We start from the raw sequence: 15,926 nt of genomic DNA on the forward strand, positions 1-15,926 counted from the left end.
CTGGCTGAAGGCCAAGTGAGCATGTTTTCATTTTCTTGTAAATACAGTGTTCCAGCACTGTCCCAATCGAAATGGCTTCTACCTTCTCATTGACTGTCTGTGGTGGAACAGTTTGAACAGAAGGTTTGGCCCTCTCCATTCTTCCAACATAAAACAAACGCTATGCCATTGGGAGATGCCTTGCTGAGACCACAGTTCATTTCTGAGGTCTCAACCAAACATGAACCGAAGCATAAACTTTGCAAATTCTTTTAATTTGTCTGACATAGGAGACAGTTTACAAAACACATGAGGTTTCCATGCTACAGCCAAATGGAAAAATAAGAAATATTAGCACAGCTAAAGAGATTTTTAAAAAAGAAGAGTGTTCATTGGGAAAAGCCTCAGGGAATTTGAGTATAGCAGACTGTGAGTTCCTTTGGAAAATGAACATGTCCCCTTCAGCCCTCTATCTTTAGTATTCAGTATGGTGCCTGTCATGAAGAATATGCTTAAATGTTCACGGAGTTAAACGCAGCTGCCACCTGGGAGGACATAAAAAGACAAACTCCATTTCTACAAATGTTAGGGTCTATAAAGCTAAATAAGACCTAACCTGACAGATGAACCGGAAACATGCACAGAACTAAATTTGTATCTTTATTGGGAAACAAACTGAGTTCAGACAAGGGTTTAGGTCAGAGATTGCTGGCTGCGTGGCATTTTAAATGTGAATGTAGTTGCTAATTCCCTGGCTGCATGGATAGATTCATTTTTGTACTTATCTTCACAAGGCTCCCCTGTATGCAAAGTGCTGATTACTGGTGGGTACTACGGTCTCCCTAGAGACAGGGAATTCTTAATCCACCTTTTCAACACTTGGGAGAGTTCAAAAGACTCACAGTACAAAGAGACAGATTCATAGTTGGGAGTTATCAGAAGTAACGTAGGGATAAGTAACTCATTTACAGAAAAGAACTAAGACTCAGAATTCAAACCTTCATGTACACTAGGGTAGGGACTCTCTTGATGACATACATAGAGTCTTTCGATTGTTATAGAAGAGGCAATATAGTATTATGTTGCATACATGGTGTTCTATAGTTTATATACTGTGCTCCCTAACCGCTTTCAAATGATAGCATGTACTCAGAAAGTTTGAATTTAGTTCATGATCTGAGCCAGTCAGCTCCCGGTCTTGTTTTGCTGACTGTATAGAGCTTCTCCATCTTTGGCTGCAAAGAATATAATCAATCTGATTTCAGTGTTGGCCATCTGGTGATGTCCATGTGGAGAGTCTTCTCTTGTGTTGCTGGAAGAGGGTGTTTGCTGTGACCAGTGCATTCTCTTGGCAAAACTCTATTAGCCTTTGCCCTGCTTCATTCTGTACTCCAAGGCCAAATTTGCCTGTTACTCCAGGTGTTTCTTGACTTCCTACTTTTGCATTCCAGTCCCCTATAATGAAAAGAACGTCTTTTTTGGGTGTTCTAAAAGGTCTTGTAGGTCTTCATAGAACCATTCAACTTCAGCTTCTTCAGCGTTACTGGTCATGGCATAGACTTGGATTACCGTGATATTGAATGGTTTGCCTTGGAAACGAACTGAGATCATTCTGTTGTTTTTGAGATCGCATCCATGTACTGCATTTTGGACTCTTTTGTTGACTATGATGGTTACTCCATTTCTTCTAAGGGATTCTTGCCCACAGTAGTAGATATAATGGTCATCTGAGTTAAATTTACCCATTTCAGTCCATTTTAGTTTGCTGATTCCTAGAATGTTGACGTTCACTCTTGCCATCTCCTGTTTGACCACTTCCAATTTGCCTTGATTCACAGACCTAACATTCCAGGTTTCTATGTGATACTGCTCTTTACAGCATTGGACCTTGCTTCTTCTATCATCAGTCACATCCACAACTGGGTGTTGTTTTTGCTTTGGCTCCATCCCCTCATTCTTTCTGGAGTTATTTCTCCACTGATCTCCAGCAGCATATTGGGCAACTATCAATATCATCTTTCAGTGTCCTATCTTATTGCCTTTTCATACTGTTCATGGGGTTCTCAAGGCAAGAATACTGAAGTGGTTTGCCATTCCCTTCTCCAGTGGACCACATTTTGACAGAATGTGAATTTCCAGATGTTCAAGCTGGTTTTAGAAAAGGCAGAGGAACCAGAGATCAAATTGCCAACATCCGCTGGATCATCAAAAAAGCAAGAAGGCTCCAGAAAAACATCTATTTCTGCTTTATTGACTATGCCAAAGTCTTTGACTGTGTGGATAACAATAAACTGTGGAAAATTCTGAAAGAGATGGGCATATCAGACCACCTGACCTGCCTCTTGAGAAACCTGTATGCAGGTCAGGAAGCAACAGTTAGAACTGGACATGGAACAACAGACTGGTTCCAAATAGCAAAGGAGTATGTCAAGGCTGTATATTGTCATCCTGCTTATTTAACTTACATGCAGAGTACATCATGAGAAACGCTGGGCTGGAGGAAGCACAAGCTGGAATCAAGATTGCTGGGAGAAATATCAATAACCTCAGATATGCAGATGATACCACTCTTATGGCAGAAAGTGAAGAAGAATTAAAGAGCCTCTTGATGAAAGTGAAAGAGAATGAAAAAGTTCGCTTAAAGTTCAACATTCAGAAAACTAAGATCATGGCATCTGGCCCCATCACTTCATGGCAAATAGATGGGGAAACAGTGTCAGACTTTATTTTTTTGGGCTCCAAAATCACTGCAGATGGTGACTGCAGCCATAAAATTAAAAGATGCATACTCCTTGGAAGGAAAGTTATGACCAACCTAGACATCATTTTAAAAGCAGAGACATTACTTTGTCAACAAAGGTCCGCCTAGTCAAGGCTAGGGATTTTCTTGTAGTCACATATGGATGTGAGAGTTGGACTATAAAGAAAGGTGAGCATCAAAGAATTGATGCTTCTGAAGTGTGGTGTTGGAGAAGACCCTTCAGAGTTCCTTGCACTGCAAGGAGATCCAACTAGTCCATCCTAAAGGAGATCAGTCCTGGGTGTTCATTGGAAGGACTGATGTTGAAGCTGAAACTCCAATACTTTGGCCACCTGATGTGAAGCGCTGACTAATTTGAAAAGATCCTGGTGCTGGGAAAGATTGAGGGCAGGAGAAGGGGATGACAGAGGATGAGATGGCTGGATGGTATCACCGACTCAACGCGCATGAGTTTGGGTGGACTCTGGGAGTTGGCCATGGACAGGGAGGCCTGGCGTGCTGTGGTTCATGGGGTTGCAAAGAGTCAGACACAACTGAGTGACTGAACTGAAGTCAGAAAGTGCTATAATTTTATGGCACAACAGGAAAAATATGTAAGGCAGGCAGAGATCACTAAGTATAGGAGCCAGTCCTGAGCCCAGCCCTCATTTCCAAGGACTGAAATGATCAGCAGCCTACCTGGAGCTTGTCCCCACCCCAAGAGTGTGTCCCAGCATGTGGGCTGGGAAGCTTTAGTGAACGTGGAGAACAAGTGTTCTGGAAAGGTCTTAGTTAAATGCTGTTCCCTTCAACTACTAGCTAGGTGACCCCGGCAAGTTACTTTCTTTCTAGGTGCTTCAGTTTTCTATACTGTAGAATGGGGATAAGTAGCCATCTTATAAGGCTGTTGAGAGAAGTACATGGGATGAGGAATGTTAAGTACTACTTAGCACAGTACTTTGCACATAATGAGCATTCAATAAGTGATGTTATTTATGTATTAATAAGACAATGGCATCATCATGATCACTATCATCATCACCTGTCACCAGAAGGCACTTCTTATCATTCTCAGTAACCTCTGAGAATGAATTGAAGAGAAAAAAATACCAGGTTGACTAACACTGAAGAAATGTGGTCAATAAGATGCCTGCCTACTAATGAGCTGGTTTTTTAATTTCTTCATTTTTCAAATTGTGGTAAAACATAACACTTACCATTTCAGCCATTTCTGAATGTACAGTTCAGTGGCTTTAAGTACAATGACAGTGCTGGGCAAACAGCACCACCATCCATCTCCAGGACTTTTCTCATCTTCCCAAACTGAACCTCTACCTGTTAAACAACAACTGCCCACTCCCCGTCTCCCTCTTCCCTGGTAACCTCTATTCTGCTTTCGGTCTGTGACACTGACTACTGTAGGTACCTCATACAAGTAGAATCACACAGCATTTGTCCTTTTAATTGTGTCTTGACATTCACTTCACCTATCTGAACACAACTGTTTAAATTTACCCAAAGGTCATTCTCAGTTCAGAAGTCACTCCCTAAAGCCTCTTAAAATACATTCTACACCAGGCCACCTCAAGAATCTAGACCACCTCTATGGGAGGAAAAGTTACCAACAAGGTTTCAAGTTTAAACCAAAACTCTGTCAGTATGACATATGACTGAATCCTTTTGTTAAGGGTTCAGTCAAGCCAAATAGTTCTGAATCGTTCAGACTGGGGATGACCAGGGGTTTCTAGCTTGGGATGGACTCCAGGTGAAGCCCGTGAGAATCTCCACCACATATTCATTTTATGTAAATGTTCATTCATTGATTCTTCACCTGGATATCCAGTGGCTCATAAAATTCAATATATCCCAAACTGGGCTCAGCATTTCCAAATCTGCTCCTCCTCACATAACCCCTGCTTCAAGTGATTGGCATCACTGGCTAACAGATGCTTATGGAAGAAAGCTGGGAATCATCCTACTTCTTCTCAGTCCTGCACTGGGATCAATTACTCAGTTTTGCCAGTTTTACTTCCAAAATATTTCTGGAAATATCTTCTTTCCCTTCATCTCTATTATGACTGCTCTAGTTCTGGTCTAATCATCTTTTGCCCAATCCATCTTTCCGATTTCCTGGTTCACGTTTCAAATCATCTACATATGAGAATAATCTGTTTTTATAAAAAGCAAATATTTGTCCCTTCTCTATTAGGCATTCTTTAGTGACTTTTTTTTTTAAGCTACATGACTTAAAAAAATACATTTGTTTATTTATTTTTGGTTTGGGGTCTTAGTCGTGTCATGCAGGATCTGGCATTGCGGTGCTCAGACTCTCTAGTTCTGGTGTGCAGGCTCAGTTGGGCCATGGCCTGTAGGATCTTAACTCCCCAACCAGGGGTCAAATGCACTGGAAGGCAGACTGGACCACCAGCGAAGTCCCTTCAGTAACTTCTTGCTATCCTCATGGTAAAATCTGCCTCACTGACTTATGAAAGTTGTACTTGTACAGTTAGGAAGTGTACAATATGTAAATGAAAAAGCCAGTAAACCTCAAATCTGAGCATTATTTTCTGGAATTTTCCTTATGCTGAACATTATTTAGTTCTTCAGGCTAGTGTTAAGATATCAGCAGTACAATTCTGAACACATACCGTTATAAAAGTGCTCACCTATCTTAGTATCTTGGAACTGAGCCATTCAACTATAGGAAAAACAATTGGATTTAGGAAACCTGGTTTCTAGTCCTGTTCTTCCCCTAACATCATGCATGGCCCCAGGTCAGCCACTGACCCACATCCTACTCCTGTAACACAGAAGGTTTTCAGAGATTCTTAATCTGAGGTCCATGCAACCCCATTCTCTTCCTTCCCTTCCACAAAGGTCCTTGGATAAAATTCAGGGCATCTTGGAACTTGCATGGGAAAAATGTATATCTTTATATTCACTACTTTTAACTGAAATTTAGCATTTCTTCTAATTATGAATGCAGGCAACCATCTGTAGCAGTGTTAGCAGTACTCTGACTTTGGTATCAAGAAAAATCACAGGTATTTTTATATCACATTGTGGTTGTTGCTCATATTTTCAAAATAGTCTATGTTCGTCACTACTTCAAAATTGCAGTGATTATTAGATTTGCCATGGATATGGTTATTGAAGGTATTTAAAAAGAATTATATCTCTGTTATTATTTTTTAAAGATGTGGTAACAGCATTTTAATTGGCTTCCTTGTAGTATACTATATACTTTATTTTATGCATTTTAAAACACTGAAGAATGAATCCATAGGGTTCACCAAAGGAGTCTTTGGCATTAAAAAAAAAAAAATTAAAAATCCCTAGGCAAGATGACCTCTAACCATTCATTCAAGTGCTAGGAATTCTATCCAAAACTGGCATAGAAATAGATAGTTCATATTGTAAACAAGATGATTAAAAGCACTTTTGAAACTGGAAGGTAGTATACTAATGTGAGAAGCCGTCTTCTATGGGCCCATGGGTGAAGTGATATCTTCAACGATTTCACTCCTTAGCTTTTAAAACTAAATTTAGGGCAAGGAAAATGGGTAGTGATGCCCATTATTTGGGCCCACATTTCTAAAGAAAGATTTTTCAAGATTTATGGGTCTTGACTTATTTGGATCCCGTTTTGAACAAAAAGAACTGTAAAAAAAGAACAAAAAACAAAAAAGAAACATGTCTGAAACAAATAGGAAAATTTGAACGTAGACTGGCTATTAGATAATATTAAAGAGTTTTATATGTAATGTTATTTTGGCTACATCTTCTTTGAAAAATTTCTTATCTGCTAGAGAGACATGTTGAATTATAGGTGAGATCATATTTCACATACACTTCAAAATATTTCAGAAAATTTAAAAAAAGAAATAAGGTAGATAAAATTGCAATACAGATGATGGGTACATGGGGGTTCATTATATTTTTCTCTCTTTTTTGTGTTTTGTTTGAAATTTTTTATAATAAAAAGTGTTTACAAATTTTTTTTTAAGTTTCATAGACTTTCAGGATAGATCAAGCCTACAGAAATGTTTGGATTGTACTATATATATTAAAAATAAAAAAATCATGTAAAGGAGTCTGCAGCTTGCCACAGTTCCTGCCACACCTTCTTGTCTTAGAACCTGGGTTGCTCCATCTATGTTGCCTATTTGGCTCACATAACATTTGACTTTGTAGGTTTGCACAGTCTTTATATAATGAACCATTATAACTGACTACCTTCACTATGTCTAAACTGCTTAAATCTAGTTCTTAATAATTAGGAACTGGTAATTCTTTTTTGTTAGTTTTGGTTTGGTTTTTTTCCCAACCTTCATTATTAAAAAATTAAACTATAGTTGACTTACAATATTGTATTAGTTTCAGGTATATAGAAAAGTGATTCAGATAAACACACACACATTCTTTTGACACTGTTCTCCATTATAAGTTATTACAAGATTTTGAATTCCCTGTGCTATACAGTAAAAACCCTTGTTTATCTATTTTATATATAATAGTGTATCTCTGTTAATCCCATACTCTTAATTTATCTCCCTCCCCCTTTCTGCTTAGATAACCATAAGTTTGTTTTCTATGTGTGAGTTTCTGTTTCTAAATATGTTCATTTGTATTATTTTTTTAGATTTAACGAATAAGTGATATCATATAATATTTGTCTTTGTCTGACTTACTTCACTTAGTTTGATTATCTCTATGTCTATCCATGTTGCTGCAAATGACAATATTTCATTCTATTCTATGGCTGAGTAATATTCTATTGTGTATGTATACCATAGCTTCTATCTACTCATCTGCTGATGGACACCTAGGTTGCTTCCATGTCTTGGTTACTGTAAATAGTACTGTTATGAACATTGGGGTGCATGCATTATATATCTTTTGGAATTAAGAGTTTTTATCTTTTCTGGCTATATGCCCTGTAGGGGGATTACTGGATCATATGGTAATTTTATTTTTTAGTTTTTTAAGAAACTTCCATACTGTTTTTCATAGTGGCTGCTAAGCTGGTAATTCCTTAATTAAACCACTTATTTTTCTCTTCCTATGGCCACAGAGTGAAACCCTTCTTAAGTCGATATATCTGTGCCACTGCACATGGGATCACAGCTGGACAACCTGTTACCACCACTGAGGAGCAACACCAGTTTTATACCCCACTGCTTTCATATCAGTAACGTCATTGGAGAGATGTTCACCCATGTTCCTGGGAGATGAGACACTATATGCCTATCTCCCACTGCATGGAGGGACACTGACCCTTTACTTTAGTTCCTGGGACTCACAGTTCTCTGTGAAACTCCAAAGGCTTGCAACATTCATCACATTCGTGGGGACACTGCCAACCAATGACATGAAGCCATTGCAGAAATGCAGTTCATTTTCATATAACCTCTGGAATCAGTTTGTGGATTTAAATCCCAACTCTGTCACAGTGAATATATTTATTCTTTCTGTGCCACAGATTTGTCATTTGTAAAATGGGAAGTTACTAGTAATTATTCTCAGAAGGATGATGAGGAAGAATAACTATATATATATATATATACACACACACACACACACATACACATACATATATATGCACAATATTGAGAACAGTGTCTGGAGCATGGTATACAGTTAATATCTGCTACCTACTGTTACCATAACTATTATCTTCAACAACACCAAAAGTTTTACACCCAAATAATGCCCATGTTTCAACAATACCTCAAAATTAATTCTAAGGAAAGGTTACACTAAATGAGATTGATACTATAAAAGTTACTCTCTGTAAAATAAGTCCTTTCTTTCATTGAGTTAGGTGCCTTGTTGTGTTATAATTTGTTAATTTCAAAGCAGTTACAAACATTTTTAAGTTAAAAACACTGAGTTTTCATGACCTTTCTTAATTAAGATAAATTCATTTTAGCAATTGAGCTAATCCAATAATTACAGTTGAAAAGAATACTATAACATATATAAGAAGGTATTTGGAATCGTATGGAATTAAAAGACACTTGTTCCTTGAAAGAAAAGCTATGACCAACCTAGATAGCTTATTAAAAAGCACAGACATTACTTTGCCAACAAAGGTCTGTCAGTCAAAGCTATGGTTTTTCCAGTAGTCATGTATGGATGTGAGAGTTGGACTATAAAGAAAGCTGAGTGCCGAAGAATGAATGCTTCTGAACTGTGGTGTTGGAGAAGACTCTTGAGAGCTCCTTGGACAGCAAGGAGATCCAACCAGTCCATCTTAAAGGAAATCAGTCTTGAATATTCATTGGAAGGACTGATGTTGAAGCTGAAACTCCAATACTTTGGCCACCTGATGCGAAGAGCTGACTCATTGGAAAAGACCCTGATGCTGGGAAAGATTGAAGGTGGGAGGAGAAGGGGACAACAGAGGATGAGATGGTTGGATAGCATCACTGGATATGAGTTTGAGTAAACTCTGGGAGTTGGTGATAGACAGGGAGGCCTGGCCTGCTGCAGTCCATAGGGTCGCAAAGGGTCAAACACCACTGAGAGACTGAACTGAACTGATCTGATATTCACAACCTCTTTCCTTACAAGTCCTTTAAACTCACTGAAAAGGTCTCACAAGGTATTAGAATGAAGAGAAAATTCCCGATGAAAATTAATGAAATGAATTCTCAAATTAGTGTCAGAAATTACAAAAAAAGACTTTCTGGAAGTAGACTCTCAACATGAAACAGAAGTCTCAATTTGAATCAAAATAGTGACAGTGGTTTCTAAAGGATTGGAGTTATTTGAGCTATAAACCTTGAATAGGGTGTGTTTGTGTGCGTAATCAAAAGACAAAAACCACTTTGCCCAGCAGAGCTAACCACTTTCAAGGAAGTCCAGGGTAAAAATTAACCCAAATGTTTAAAGTATCTAAAAGACCCATAGTTCTCTTAATCAAAGCAAAAAGGCATTTTACATTAGAAAGTAGATTTTCCTTTATCTTTTTCTGTATTTTTAAATCATTTTGAACAGTACAGAGAACTGACTGGTTTTGCCTTTTGTTCATAATCAATTTTAGTTCTTGTTGCTTTGATAGTTATTATTTCTACCAAAATGATAAAAATTAAATCATAAAGTTTGATATATGCCTGATCGAAGTATACTAATTCTAAAATTATATTACACTTTTCACAAATCTGGTTTGAAATGAATTCTCATGCATATCATTCCTAGTTTTAATCACTTTGTTGACTGATTTACTCTTCAAATCTGCTTATTTATATAAAAATGTGATCTGTATTCAAAAAGTAAGTAGGTTTGGGAAACCGCATAGTTGTGGTTTTACTAAATTATCTAGTAGTTATCTTGTTTGTTGCTGCTAAATATTCTACAAGACTTTGTTTCTGTGACAAAGAGATGAGTTCACACCACTTTGCTCAGGAGATGAGTAGCTGTCACTTTAATAGCTCTGCCTTGAGTGGTGAAAAGACAGTGATACATCAATGTAAATAATTTCCTTGGTTAGACCAGCAATCACACAGCCTGACACAATCAGAGCTTGGAAGGGGCATTTGCAACAATAAACAGAAGCCTCTGATTTTTACTTAAAATTTCAAAAGCTGTCCTGATTTCTAGCTTATTGGCCTTGATTACAGGCCTATGAGGAAAGAATTATTTAAATGACTAGCAAAATTAGTCTGCAGATGTCAATCTCCTCTAGCTTTAAAAAAAAAAAAAAAAAACCTTACCAGAAACTGAGCTCTTTATAAAGTAAAATAACTGTTTTCTGAATAGTTTAAAAGTAAGCTTAAAAGTAATGAATGAATGGAAAGAGACAGATAAAAACAAATACCAAAAGTATATTAAGAAAACTGTGTTAACTTTTAATTATTCAAAATAAAGGGAAAAAATCAGAGTAAAAACATCATCTGCTGGAAAAAATAAACCCTGCCACTTCCCTCTGCCTCCACTACAACTATGAAATGGAATAACAAGGTCCTACTAAGATGTACCTTAAATAATGGACAGAGCAAAATACAAAGAAAATTATTACCTTCTTTTAATATTTTTGAAAAATATAAGATTATTTATAACAATAACACAAAAAGCTGTACTGTTGTATTTACATAGTGACACATATCGATATAACATATATGACAACAAGAGCACAAAAAAGGGGGAGAAATTGTTATATTTTACCAGAATCAAGTCATCATTAATCTCGAAGTAGACTGGGTCAGCTAAAGATGCATTCTGTGATATCTAGAAAAGACTGCTAAGAAAATAACAACCAAATGGTAGCTAAAATATCAACAATAAATCAAAACAGTACACTAACAAATTCTGCTTGACACAAATGAGGCAGTAAAAGAGGAACAAAAAAAGAATGGGACAAACAGAAAACATAAAAATGGCAGACCCCAATCCAACCATACCGACAATTACATAGAATGTCAATGGAGTAAACTATCTTAAGAAAACAGCAGAGTTTCTTTAAATGCATACAAAAGCAAAACCCAAACATATGCTATCTATGAGACACATTTTAGATTTAAAGGCATTTAGGGAAAAAAAAAAGGCTGAAAGCAGTGAGCTGGGAAAGGTATACCAAGCAAACAATAAACAAAATAGAGCTAGAACAGGTTATTAACATCAGATGAAATAGACTTTAAGTTCAGAAATATCACTAGAGACAAAGAGGAGTATTCCATAATGATAAAAAGGTCAAAACGTTAGAGGATGAAACAATTATGAATGGACATGTACCTAAGAACAAAACAGACAGAACTGAAAGTAGAAATAATCCTTCCTGCATGTTAGTTGTATCGACATTCCTCAATGAAAGGCCGTCCCCAGTTCCTGCCAGAAAACCCTTTCCTACAGCGACAACTATAGTTTCCAGCTTCTGGTGCCCACACTCCTCTCACCCCAGGGGTCCCAGGGAAGGTCATGACTCCCTATTGCTGCTGCTAATCAGCCCTTTTGGTTCCACTGAATTCTCCCTATGTATCCCTGAGATGTAATGGGGCTTCTCTCATAGCTCCATCAGTAAAGAATCTGCCTGCAATGCAGGAGACCTGGGTTTGATTCCTGGGTTGGGAAGATCCCCTGGAGAAGGAAATGGCAACCCACTCCAGTATTCTTGCCTGGAGAATCCTCATGGACAGAGGAGCCTGGCGGGATACAGTCCATGGGATCGCAAGAGTCGGACACAACTTAGCAACTAAACCACCACCACCTGTGTGATGTGCCATCCATTTTCTGACGGAAATTTGACCTATATCTAAACCCCCCTCCTTGGATTGAAAGAGACTGCTGCTGCTGCTGCTGCTAAGTCGCTTCACTAGCAGTTCTTACTCAATAGCCATTCCCTCTTTCTCACTCAAGTTAAAAGAACTCTGACTTTTAGCTGGGCATTTGTTTCCCCAGAAAAAGAACTACATTTCCCAGTCTGCCCGAACACACATGCTGAGGCCATATGAGCTAAGTCTGGGCTACATATCACTTTGTGCCTTGTATATAGTAAGCAAGCTCATAAAATATTTGCTTTTAAAAAATGCATATCAGTATACTTCACCGTTATCTGATCTCTTGTCTCATTAACTAGGTCAGGGGTTGGCAAACTTTGTAAAGAGTCAAAGGGTAAATATTTGAGACTTTATTTTTGTTGCATATTCTTCTCATCCCTCCTCAACAACCTTTTAAAAACATAAAAATCATTCTCAGCTCGAGGGCCATATAAAAATAGACTGAGGGTGGAGTTTGGCCCATAGGCTGTAGGCAGTCAACCCTTGTATAGACTCCAACTGTATTAAGGTCAAGCCTGAGTTATTTACTTATATCCTCTGGGACGTAGCACAATACTGAGCACACAGCAGGTTCTCCATAAACTTAGAACTCAGTTGCATTGGCTAAATTGACTGGGTTAGGCATAGAGAAAAAACGAAATGAAACACCTAAAACAGTCAGATTTGGTCTAACAGGTATTTTGCCAGGGAGAGAAGGCCTATGGTCCAGGCTGAATGACTCAAAAGGTCACTGACAGGGACTACAGGTAATGGGAAAAGACAGTTTCTCATTCTGTCAGAATCTTAATACCCTCTGCTTCCAAGCAGCAACCCTGTGACCTTAGGCAGCGTGGCTGACAGGGGCCCAAGAAAGAGTCAATTTTCCCCAGTGGTTACTTTTGTTCTCCATTACTATGCCTTGCTCTCTGGTTCCCTTGTCACCCAGCATTCTGAAAAGCTGCTGGTTTAAAGACAGCATCTACCTCCAGAGGTACAAACAGCTTGACAAATACAGAATTACATATTTAACCACTACAGATAATTCTTAGATGGTGACCAGGAAACCTTTCTGAAAACAGTTTCCGAATGAGAGCAAGTACTTGCTCTTGCTGTGGTTCCAAATCTCGTGATATACTGATCTAGATGAAGGAAGGAAAGAAGGAATAAATGGATAAAAATACTCCCTGGCCATAATCATGGCCACAGCTCCCACTCCTGGAACCACCAGAATGCCAGGAAGTTGCAGTGTCTCCTGAGAGATCCAAGAATGTGTATAATGTTTTCCCCTAGGGCATTTTTGCTTCCGTGCTCTGGCAAAGGCTGAGGTCAGAGCCACTGGCCTCAAGAGAACAGTGCCTCTTTCCTGTAGCATCCAAAAGGCTCAGAATTACTGCCAGCACCTATCCTCTCAAAAGTCTTCTTCCCAGCCCTGGGCAGAACAGAGGGTGGGGGAGATCAGAGACATTATTTCGTGTCCTGCCAGCTCTTCAATCTCCATGAAGTACTGAGCCAGCCACAGAAAACTGGCTCCATCTCTAGGCACTTCTTTCTTTTTCCTGTTCTTGAGGTCTCAGAATAATTCACTGCAATGTTCTATCATTAAGTCTCTGCCACTCCATATTCAACTCCGATCTTCACGGCAAGAACAAAAGCAACAAGTGGTCCCTTGGGGGTTATAACCTAGCAAGCAGGTGTTTCCCAGAGAAGGTAAGCCTCAGATGCTTACCAGTATGACTGAATAAAATGCATTACCTAACCAAGCTTGGTGTGCTGCAGTCCATCGGGTCACAAAGAGTAGGACAGGACTTAGTGACTGAACAACAAGCAAGTTTCACTCTGATGATGTAGCAAGTCCTACATTCTAGATATAAGAAGAAAAAGGGTGGAAATAATTTATTTAAAGACAGGCTGTGAGTTAATGATGGAGTAGTAAATAGCATCAAAGCCCCTTGATTCTGTCCCTTGTCTGTATAAGATCTTATCTGCCAAAGAGCCAAGAATGTGGCCACGATGCCAAGAGCAGGGAGCAAATGGGCTGCGGCAGAAAGGAGGACGAGCCTGAGGAAACACTTTGGAAAGAGTTAATTATATAAACCTCGAGGTCCCTGTGCCTGTTCTAATGAGTGTCTGGGGGTTCTATGTTTCTGAAGAAGTAATCAAAACTAAATGAAACTGTAACTTTGAAAATATGACTCTGGGACTTAATTCTGCATGTCTGACAAAGGAAGGTAGAGAAGGAGCTGTAAGAAATACTGGACACTGTACTATGGAGCAAATATTCTTTGGGGAATAGACCTTCCTAAGGAACAGGAATTGCTGTAACACTGAGCACACTGAGAAGAGAGCTAACAGGAACTGAGAGGTGGACGCTCTTTTCTCTCTGAACACCTCTCCTGCCAGCACCACCAGAGCGGCCATTCTTAAGTCCCATGTGGAAAACACAGTGAGAAAGATTAGTGCCAAGGATTTCTTTTCTCCATATATCTGATATGACCTGACATCATCTTTTTTTGATGATGCTCCTTGGAAGAAAAGCTATGACAAACCTAGATAGTGTATTAAAAAGCAGAGACATCACTTTGTTGACAAAAGTCGGTATAGTTAGAGCTATGATTTTTCCAGTAGTCATGTACAGATGTGAGAGTTGGACCATAAAGAAGTCTGAGTGCCAAAGAACTTATACTTTCGAACTTTGGTGCTGGAGAAGACTCTTTAGAGTCCCTTGGACTGCAAGGAGATCAACTCAGTCAATCCTAAAGGAAATCAACCCTGAATATTCATTGAAAGGACTGATGCTGAAGCTGAAGCTCCAATACTTTGGTCACCTGGAAGAGCTGACTCACTGGAAAAGACTCTGATGCTAGGAAAGAATGAGGGCAGGTGGAGAAGGAGACAACAGAGGATGAGATGGTTGGATGGCATCACTGACTCAATGGACATGAGTCTGAGCAAACTCTGGGAGATGGTGAAGGACAGGGAAGCCTGGCTTGCAAAGAGTTGGATACATACAACTTAGCGACTGAAAAACATCCTTTTTGAAAGTGGAATCATGGCTAGGAGACCAAAGGAAGTTTTCAGGAAGACTGTTGAGATTTCATGCCACTTTGGGATGAAAAAAACTGGTTGAAGCTGTCATCTAATTTACTGTCTCTTAACTGTCTCTCCATGTGTCCTTCCTTCTGAATCCTTCTCTCACAGCTCCTCTGGGAGGCCTCTGCCCACAGCTACCACTGTTCATGGCAGGTTACAGACCCCTCTTGCTGATCCCGCCTAGAGGAAACACACCAGACTAATCTCCCAGGCAGCTGTCCAGGGTCATGAAAGACAAACCAAGCATATACTAAGGATCTAGGGTCAGATTACCAAGCTAGAAACAGAATCACACAATCACAGGATCAAGATGGTGGGGCAAAGCGGACATGGCAAATAGGAAGTGAGATCTCAGAAAGGAATTAACACTCAGAACAAAAAATCAAAGCTGTGGCACATAAGGTCAGAATCAAAAGTGAGAGCTGGGAGCGCTAGTATACAGCTCAGCTGGGTAGGGCCACAGAAGGTGGTGAAGAGAGCTAACAGGAACTGAGGAGAGTGCCAGGAGGCCTTGACTGGGACTTCCTCTCCCACCTGGTCCTGTATTGCAGGATAAGCTCCGTCTGCTGATGTCTCTATGGGACTTAACAACCCGATCCCCAGTGACATAAGAGGAGACTAAAGCAGGGGGAGGCTTGTCCCAGCAATTTGAACAAGGTCATATAATTAGTTGGAGGCACACCCAAGATGAAAATTGTCACCTCTCCAACTCTGCTTTTCCGTGCATATAATTAATGTAGACAATATGCATGCACTTTTCAGATGCATTTGAAATGATGGTTCCATGTAAGACTAGTTATATAGAGTAGGAGCTCCATATGAAACACTGCCTGACAAGGCAGTTACTATTGGGAAATACC

The 15,926-nt window shown here is 39.2% G+C and overlaps 1 protein-coding gene across 2 annotated transcripts in view; it reads right to left on the reverse strand.

The window, feature by feature from the left end:
- BABAM2 (BRISC and BRCA1 A complex member 2) overlaps window positions 1-15,926 on the reverse strand; it is a 399,166-nt gene that overhangs the window by 70,480 nt on the left and 312,760 nt on the right. The window lies entirely within an intron of this gene.

This window comes from Budorcas taxicolor, chromosome 11 (genome assembly GCF_023091745.1).
Source record: "Budorcas taxicolor isolate Tak-1 chromosome 11, Takin1.1, whole genome shotgun sequence".
NCBI classification, from domain to species: Eukaryota; Metazoa; Chordata; class Mammalia; order Artiodactyla; family Bovidae; genus Budorcas; species Budorcas taxicolor.